This window comes from Rhinopithecus roxellana, chromosome 6 (genome assembly GCF_007565055.1).
Source record: "Rhinopithecus roxellana isolate Shanxi Qingling chromosome 6, ASM756505v1, whole genome shotgun sequence".
NCBI lineage: Eukaryota > Metazoa > Chordata > Mammalia > Primates > Cercopithecidae > Rhinopithecus > Rhinopithecus roxellana.
In genome coordinates this window covers 146499531-146508562 of record NC_044554.1, presented here as the reverse complement: position 1 = coordinate 146508562, position 9032 = coordinate 146499531, and positions in this window count along the sequence as shown.

The window sequence follows — 9032 nt, the reverse complement described above, 5'->3', positions numbered from 1 at the left end:
CAAGAAATATATTCCTGAATGACAATAATTTTTTTAGCATTCAAGTTTATTTTTATTTAAGGGACATTAAAACAAGACAATGGTCAACAGCAATCACTTTATGGCACTTGTGGGGCATTAGAAATCAGTATGTTGAGAAGCCTCCGGTTAAGAAGACTTGGAGTGGTTACTGTACAGTAGATATTAGTGTCACATAAATTGCAATAACATGATTTATCATACAGAAGAGGTGTTAAAGTTGTCTCTGGCCATGAGCTATTTAAGAGAGAGGCTCTTGCACGATGTTTTTGAGCCCAGCAAGGGAGTTATGGAATCCTGTAAGAGTTCCTTCTTACCTGTAAGTCACTGCTTTCAGCAGTGGTGATCTCCTCAAAACTCCCGAGCAATAGTAGGCACAGGATTTCAACTTTTAGTTACATCACTTGTTCCTTGTCTCTCTTATTTGCGATGAGCATATTAGAGGCCAGAGGCTACAATGTGGGAAGAGGATTTGTGTACTTCAAGAATTCTGCAGTTGAGTTGGTGTGATTGGGAGAAGCATGGTGACTTCCTGCTAGGGCAGGACTCTCATGGAACTCTTCAGTTGCTGAACTGACTGCCACATGCTTTACCACAGCAGCTCTAAGAGGCCATCTGATACACCTGGGGACCACCTGATATCACCAACCGGTCCCTGGATGACTGAATTCAACTAGTAGTGGCCACTTCTGAAAAGAGTTACCAATTCAAAAGGAATCTTTGGGTTTGCATATTTAAAGCCAAGATAATTATTGGTAGTGTCTGCATAACAAATTTAATTTCAATTAGACTGTTTTTCTAAATTAAAAACTATTGCTTGTGTGTAATGAGTATTCCTATTTTTTAAGTGTGTTTTTAATGTTTTTATTCTAAGAACGTTAAGAGCGTTGAACAAAAGATTGTCCAGTTACTGTACAATGGTAGCAAATATGCCGAGTCTTTCATTTCTGTGGGAACAAGTGGGGGCCAGTGGAGCAGGGCTGTGAAGGCTGATTGTTGCAGAGATCTTCGACACCATACTAGAGGGGACAACATTTACAGTTGTACAGTTATAGAAGAGTAGTTTTTTTGTTGTTGTTTTTCTTTTAATTTTCAAGAAACATTGCAAGAGGTTATCCAAACATTTGTTCATGGCTTAATATCTATAACATTTGATAATGCTGTATTTCTTGTGTTGAAATATAACAGCATAATGTTGAGACTTCTACCCATATTTAGGCTACTGAATAAAATTAAAAACATAATATGGCCTTCTGATAGCATATAAAAAGATTGATTGTGCAAGAAAAACATTTGCCATGGTACAGAGGATCATTTTACCATTCTCAGGCAGATTTGAGAATTATGCAATTGAATGGAAAAATCAAACCGGAGATCCTTCCTTCCTTCCTGTGCAAACTGGTTTCCATGGCTTTCATAGTCTGGCAGTTGGGGCTGCCGTTATTGTTGATTGCAAGGCATTTGCTTTTGTTTTTGGTTTGTGCTGGCATCGTGTCTGAAGCAGCTTAGGAAAAGTGAATATTCATACGTGTTCTCCCCATCTGACACCGTGTCACCACTCTCAGGCCTCTCCAGAGTGTTGCTTCTTTCTTTGTATCTGGAGAGAAGCAATTTAAAAAAAAATCACTTGCTAAAATGGATCTTGGATGTTCGTTTCCTATTTTCTAAAAGCAGGTTGGCTATTTTGCCCTTGAGCCTTAAGAAATGTTGCTGATTGGCTGTTTGTTATTTTTAAATAATATATGGCATGTATCCAAGTAAGCATTCCAATGACCTCGACAATAAAATGTGATTCTTGGCTGCAAGGTCTATTGGGGGATGGCAGGCTGCCAGCCACTCATACATCATTTACAGGTGGCTGTTTCTGACGGGCCAGTGTTAGTTATTGTAAATGAGTGACAGTCCCTATAACTCACCTGTAAGGCCCACTCCACTGGCCCAAAGCATCCAAGATCCCTGCCCTCTTTAGCACACGTGCTCGTCTATCATGAAGACCCTCACACCCAGACCCTCACATGCACGCTGCTGCCTGCACAGGCTCATCAGTACGTGGAGCTACCTTGTATGTGATTGACGATAATTAGGTTTCAACTGCCTTCTGATGCAGAAATACACACCATTACTGCATGGCCAATTCGGCTCCTGCAATCTTGCCTCTGAAAGGGTATTGATTCACTCTTTCACATTTTTAAAAGGTCATGGCAATAATTCCATCTGAACTGTGCTAAGTGAAAATAGTTTGTAGAAATAATATGGTTGCTTCTTAGTACCATTGTAATTGAAAGCCACAGTGACTTGTTTTCTTTAGTATACTTTAATTACATATGTCACTTTGCTCCATCTTACGCTGATGAAGTGTTTGTAAAGTTATAACCAGGCGACCCTTTCTGTTAATGCTTTCTGACTTTTTTGGCCAAGAAGACTTTTTTGTTTTCCTACTGTGTAAGGTGAAGCCTAACCAAGCACTTGGGTCACACTGCCTTATTAATTTAAGAATTGAAAAGAGAAGACATGAACCTTTTCCTGGGGTCTGTCATCTGCCTGCCTGTTTTAATAAGATTAGAATATATTGGCTCTGGTGAACAGGATGCTAAATTCGCTTACTTTCTGAAAAATTTTATTGTAAACAGCCTTTTCTGGGTTGGCTGAAAAATATTATCCTCGATCGTTATCAGAACATAATAAAATGAGTTTGTTACGAGAGCACATAGCTCCTGTAGCATAACCACCCTAGCAAGTGACAGGAACCTGTGAATGAGACAGCATAAATCGCCAGGATACTCAGACCGCAGTTTGAGGCTTTTTCCTACGTCTTCAGTGTTTCTGAGGTGAAGGAGTTTTAAAGTGCTTGAATTGCATGTTTTGGGAAAGTGGGTGATCAGATTTTATGCTCTGAGCTACCCCGTGTCTCTCTCCCAGTTAGAGGGGGTGGAGTCTCAGCTGTTTCTAGTCTCGGAAATGAGCCAGTCATTGTACTTGCAAACTAAGAGGCATATTCCCATTGAGAGCATGGGGATTTACGCACATAATTACCATTAATGCTGATGGCATTTATGTCTGTACAGCCCCACACATCAAGATGAGAATATATTTCCACGTCTTCATGCTGTGAAAGTCCATTTAATATCATTCATTTTACAACTTATTTTTAAAGATGATGTCCATATTCTGTCATGGCATACATACGCCTAGTTAAAAGTAAATGTGGGAAATATTGGGAAGAGATGTGATAGCTAAACTTGTTCATGTAGATGAAATATTGCTGAACTCAGATCCATTCATACTCTTTAAACACAACGCTCTATTCGGCTTTGAAACTGCTGGCACACTTTTCATACTGCTATAAATTTGTCAGCCTAATGGGACATTTTGTAGATGTTTTCCTTTTTAAGTGCTTTAACAGGAGTAGGTATTCCATTGATCCAAAAACCCAGCTCAGCGTTTCATTTCTTAGAGATGAGAATCATACATTTAATGTCTTCTCAGAAATTAAGTGGTGGATGGTACCCTTCATCTCTTCAAGGATAGAAAATTTGCTCCCCACCGAACCTGTTCTCATGGGCCTCTGGGAACATCTCGAGAGTGGGGCATGGTTTGCAGCTGGAAGCAGCAGTGGTCCTCAGCAGCTGAGGCTGTTTCCTCTCTTCATTGATTATGTAGTCGTCTATATGCATCAGGCCCAGGAGCCTATTGAAAGGTGTCTTCATGTCTATGCTGGCCAAGCAAATTCAGATCCAGGTCTTGATTTATCTTTCCAAGGACTTTGGCCATTAAAAGAAAATAATGGATCTATCCCGACTGTCCAGTCTCTGAAGCCCTGATCTTTTCAGCAAACCAAAAGCAAAGGGGCTCTGCATTTATTTTATTTTATTTTATTTTACTTTTTTTGAGATGGAGTTTTGCTCTTGTTACCCAGGCTGGAGTGCAATGGCACGATCTTGGCTCACCGCAACCTCTGCCTCCCAGGTTCAAGCGATTCTCCTGCCTCAGCCTCCCGAGTAGCTGGGATTACAGGCATGTGCCACCACGCTAATTTTGTATTTTTAGTAGAGACAGGGTTTCTCCATGTTGGTCAGGCTGGTCTTGAACTCCCAATCTCAGGTGATCCACCCGCCTTGGCCTCCCAAAGTGCTGGGATTACAGGTGTTAGCCACCGCTTCCAGCTGAGGGGCTCTGCATTTAAAACACAGACATAAGAAGGGGACAGGAGTGCTGAGGTCTTTCCTGAGGACACCCTTCAGGTCTGCTCCATAGGTATACACAACCTTCTCTTGGGGAAAGAGAAGAACTTTACAGCATCTCAGAAGGCTACTCAAAGGGGTAGGGTCACTTATAAATTAACTAAAGATGCCCAATAGTGCCAGCTGGGTGACCTCAGGGAGACCACTGGACCTCTCTGAGCCTGTTTTCTCACTGATAAAATTGAACAGAATGAATACCAGGTGTTTTACCTGATTAAAACTTTATAACCAGTGCCATGTTGTGTTTGGCTTTTATAAGTATTGAGATTACAGTGAATTATAATGAATAACCAGAAGGAAATACTGATTTCCAAGGGTTTAAGTAGATGGGGAGGACAGACTGCTTTAACACAACACATTTGTAGTGCAGATAAGATGTAGTCTCACAGCCTAATTCCCATGCCCACCCCTCATCCTGATACATGATTACATTGCATTCAACTTGGTGACTTGTCTATTAGCAGCTTGGCCGCAGAAGCTGCTGTCAGTGGTGTTGACATTAAATTCCATGGGGCAGAAGGCAGTGGGCCCTTTGGGATGGAAACTGTTCCAACTCTACCATCTTTCCTGGCATGACCAAATTGGCAGGCAGGGATTGCTTTACCTTTCTTGCCCAATCACCAACATTCTCTGGGCTGTTTCCTCTTAAGCTCACCATTTTCAAAATTGTGCTGATCCCATAATTATTTTTAGCCCAAAGGCATTGCCCTCCAGATTTCCCTGATTCTAGTAAAACGTTGTTTTTACCTAGTGCCCTAGACGCTTGTTTTGTAAGTTCATGGCCTATTCCCTCCACATATGGTACATGTGTTTTGTAAAAGACCATTACTTCATTTTAATAATGTGGGTTATCTTGTTCTCATTTTTAGAAATAGGGCTACTCCAGCATTAATTCAACAATAATATGCATCAACATTGGGCAAGGACTTGGGGATAGAGTTGAATGAAACACTTCCCATGATTTCTAGGTATAAAATAGTTAACACTCGTATAACGTCTAACAATTTCAAAGGACTTCCATCCACATTTTCTCATGTGCTTTCCACAACAATTTGGCCAGGTAAGCAGAGCAGATGATATTATTTCCATTTCAGAGAAAAACTAGGCAATTGTTCAGGTTCCCATGGGTTAGCAGTGTTGAGTACCACCTCAAATTCTTCTGGCCACAGACCTCTTGCTCCTACCTCTCCACCATGTGCCTACCCAAAGCCATAGCCAAGACAGAGTATTCTTAGTAAACCCTTCCCGATGTGTTTCCTGCTTCTGAGATGTATCTAACACTGTGAGAGATAAAACGATGGTGATTGAAGGAGGTGGTTAAGGTGTTCAACCCAAGTCTACCTATGCCATGGCTGTTGGATTGGTGCCTCCTTTGGGTGATGAGGCCGTGGCGGCCCATCCACTGCCTGAAGTTTCTAATCCAGTTGCATACTTTCTTGAACTTACACCATTGAAAAATATCAAGGTCAGAATATGATTGAAGAAACTTCTTCCTCTCTTTTACGTTACCACAATTATATGATATTGTTTTGCACTGAAGAAGGTTCTCTTAAAAATGAGGTTGAGATCCCTAAAGAAATTGCTTCAATCAGCAGCAGGGCTTAATGACTGTTAATGGGAAGTGGAGATAGGATAGTAAGTGTTACTTTGATTAATAAGAGAACTGCAGAGAATTTAAATTGTGCCACTGATGGATTATTTTCTTCAAGCTTGATAAGCACTTCTCATTTGTTCTTAAATTTGGTCAATACTGTTAAAGGCAGCAAAATGAAGTATAATTAATTCTATTACTGCTACTCAGACCAAGTGTTACTAAGAAACAGATTATGATGCCAACAACAGTGGGAGTCACAGTGCTGACAGTTTCATTCTTTGAATACCTGTCATTGCTTATTAGCCTGAAAGAATGAACAAAATAATTCTGTATTCCGATTTTGAGATACCTAAAACCATTTTTTTTTCATGTGTGTGTGTTCCACTGACCATAGTATAGGAAATATCAATGAGATGATCAACTGACACCAAAATTATCCTGTATTGGAAGTATAGAGAGTAAATAAAAGATTGAGCCAATCAGTTAAAACATTAAGAGCTGATGCTCATTTTGAATTAATCACTAAGAAAATGGGATATTGATTTGATGTTGAATGGCTGTTGAAAGCTTTACATATTTCCTCTTTTCCAAAGATTCTGCCCCATATTAATAAGCCAGGCTTTACTTTTCTTAGTAATTTTATTCAGAGCTGTTGATATGCAGATGACATTTAGAGCAAAGATACTTTAGTAGACAATTTTATTTGCTATGAATGCTAATGCCTAGGACACTAGACAGATCCTTTCCCTTGTTTTCTGCTAATAGCAGGATGCATCAATATTTTCAAAACAGGTTTTTCTTCTTGACCCCTTTAAAATCTATCCCTATCCATTTAAGAGATACAAATCACTCTATAAGTCATGCTAAAAGTCATGACTGAATGTGGGCTGATATATACAAGGTCTTACCTACTAGTTTTTAGCTTCTTAATTCAATGACTCTTAGCCTGGCAGTTCATACTCTGAGGCATCTCTGCTTAATTCAAAGAGTGCTTGCATGCCTTAAAATGAAAGAGATTAGTTACACTTTATTTTTTGAAAGAAAATATGCAATACATCAGTCCTGTTTCATAGAAACCCCTAAATAACAGCAGGATTTTACAACTTCAGAAAAACTGGGCATCAGACTGAACATGTGTCCTTCTGTTCACTGTTTCTAATTCCAAGTTTTGCGTTTCTCCCAAGTGTATAAAGTTACTAGGTGAGTAATCTAGGGTTAATATAAAATCTAAGTATGGTTGGTTCCTAGTGCAGTTATAAAGTTTCTCTGAAGTTCTAATTCCATTAATAAAAATGTAAACCTTGTCTATTATGAATTGAGAACCAATTCTCTTGCCCAGATGTCCCATAAACATAATTTCTGAAGATGGGAAAATTATAGGAAGAACATTTCAGACCAGAATGTGAAAGTCAAGCCATGCTAGAAGAGCTTGTCTGCAGAGCATGTCTTTGGAGACAGAGTCCAGGGCATGAGAAGGTGCCCTGAGCCATCAGACTGCCAGTAGCCCTAGATCTGGGGGTACTTAGGCTACTGCACAGCACGGAACAACCTTGACCCAGCCTCTTGATCTCCATGAGACTAAGTTTCCTTCTCTGTAAGGTTAAGGGTTGGCGCAACTGATCTCCCAGGTTCTTTCACCCTTGAAAACACTGGTCTTTGTGTAAAGCTTGTGCATAAGATATTCAGATGATCCTTTTAAAGCTGTTTGCTCAAAATGATGTAGTCTGTATAGTCACTAGAAATGCCTGCTGTGCTTTAAGCTCGTGTTCTCCCAGTGAAGATAATAATTCATTCTTCAGAGGTTGAGTGGCCCCCGCCACATACCAGGCCTGTGCTGGGATTCCATGCAGGACATGAGGAAGCCAGGGTTGTTTCTGCCCTCAGGGAGCTTCCTCGCTGAGGGTGGGGGAGGCAAATAACAAGTGCACACACCAGCATGTAACAGAAAAGATTCCTTCAGATAAGTCCACTGAAGAAATGCAAGCCAAGAAATGTGATCAAATATGGTCAGAGAAGGGCTCTCTGGCAATGGGAAACTGAGAGAGAAAAACTAACCAGCAGAGGTGGGTGAGGGGAAATGGAAAGGGTAATTCAGCCTTCCTTGCCTCAGTGCAGAAAGTAGCATGACATGCATCTGCATTGTCTTAACACCTGGTCAGGTTTTCTTTCTTTCTTTCTTTCTTTCTTTCTTTCTTTCTTTCTTTCTTTCTTTAGGCAGAGTTTTGCACTTGCCACCCAGGCTGGAGTTGCAGTGGCGCGATCTCAGCACCTGCCACCACATCCAGCTAATTTTTGATTTTTTAGTAGAGATGGGGTTTCATCATGTTGCCCAGGCTTGTCTTGAACTCCTGACCTCAGGTGATCCATCCACCTCGGCCTCTTAAAGTGCTGGGGTTACTGTGCCTGGCCCAGTTTTCCTTTTCTATTAAACATACTTGAAATGTGCTCCTGCTAATTCAAGAAAAACCAAGCTGAGAAACGATTGTTTCTATTGCTTTTAATCCAATCATTCCCAAACATAGCAATTCGAGTCATTTTGACTTTGGTTTTCCAGATTGCTGCAGACAATTCAAGTTTTAAAAACTTCAACTTGGATTATTTCCATTCATACTGTATCTCTGTGTTTGCCCAGAGAATTTGGTACAACGTATGACTTTAGAATTACTGTATAATGCTCAGAGGTGTGAAACGCCATTTCGAGTAATGCCTTTCTTCAGTTAATGTAGATAAATATTGATGGCAGGCAGCAGTAAAACAAGTCATTAAATTCTTCAGTGCAAGTGTGTCCCACATATTGCTGCAAGCTACAAAAATCACACCAGGCTCCAAGAAAACCACTGCCTGTGATTACAGAGCACTTACATTTCCAGCTTTCACATTCCAGACTGGAATGCAAGGGAGTTTGGATGAGTCACAGGGACCAAGAACCAATGTAAAGGGGTAGGGAGTGGGGCTCAGATTGCCCTGCTGGTCTATTCTATCCACTGTTCTTTTCTGTCCACCCTAATGAATTCCTGGGTGAGCCAGAAACCTTTGAAAAATGGCTATCAGCTACAGATGGGAGTCTGATGCTCTGAAAACAAAGAAACTTTAAACTGGTAACCCTATAAAACCAGCTGAAGATTTGGAGGAGCAATAAACCCCTTCCTCTGCTACTGTTTTGATGATTTGACCTCCGT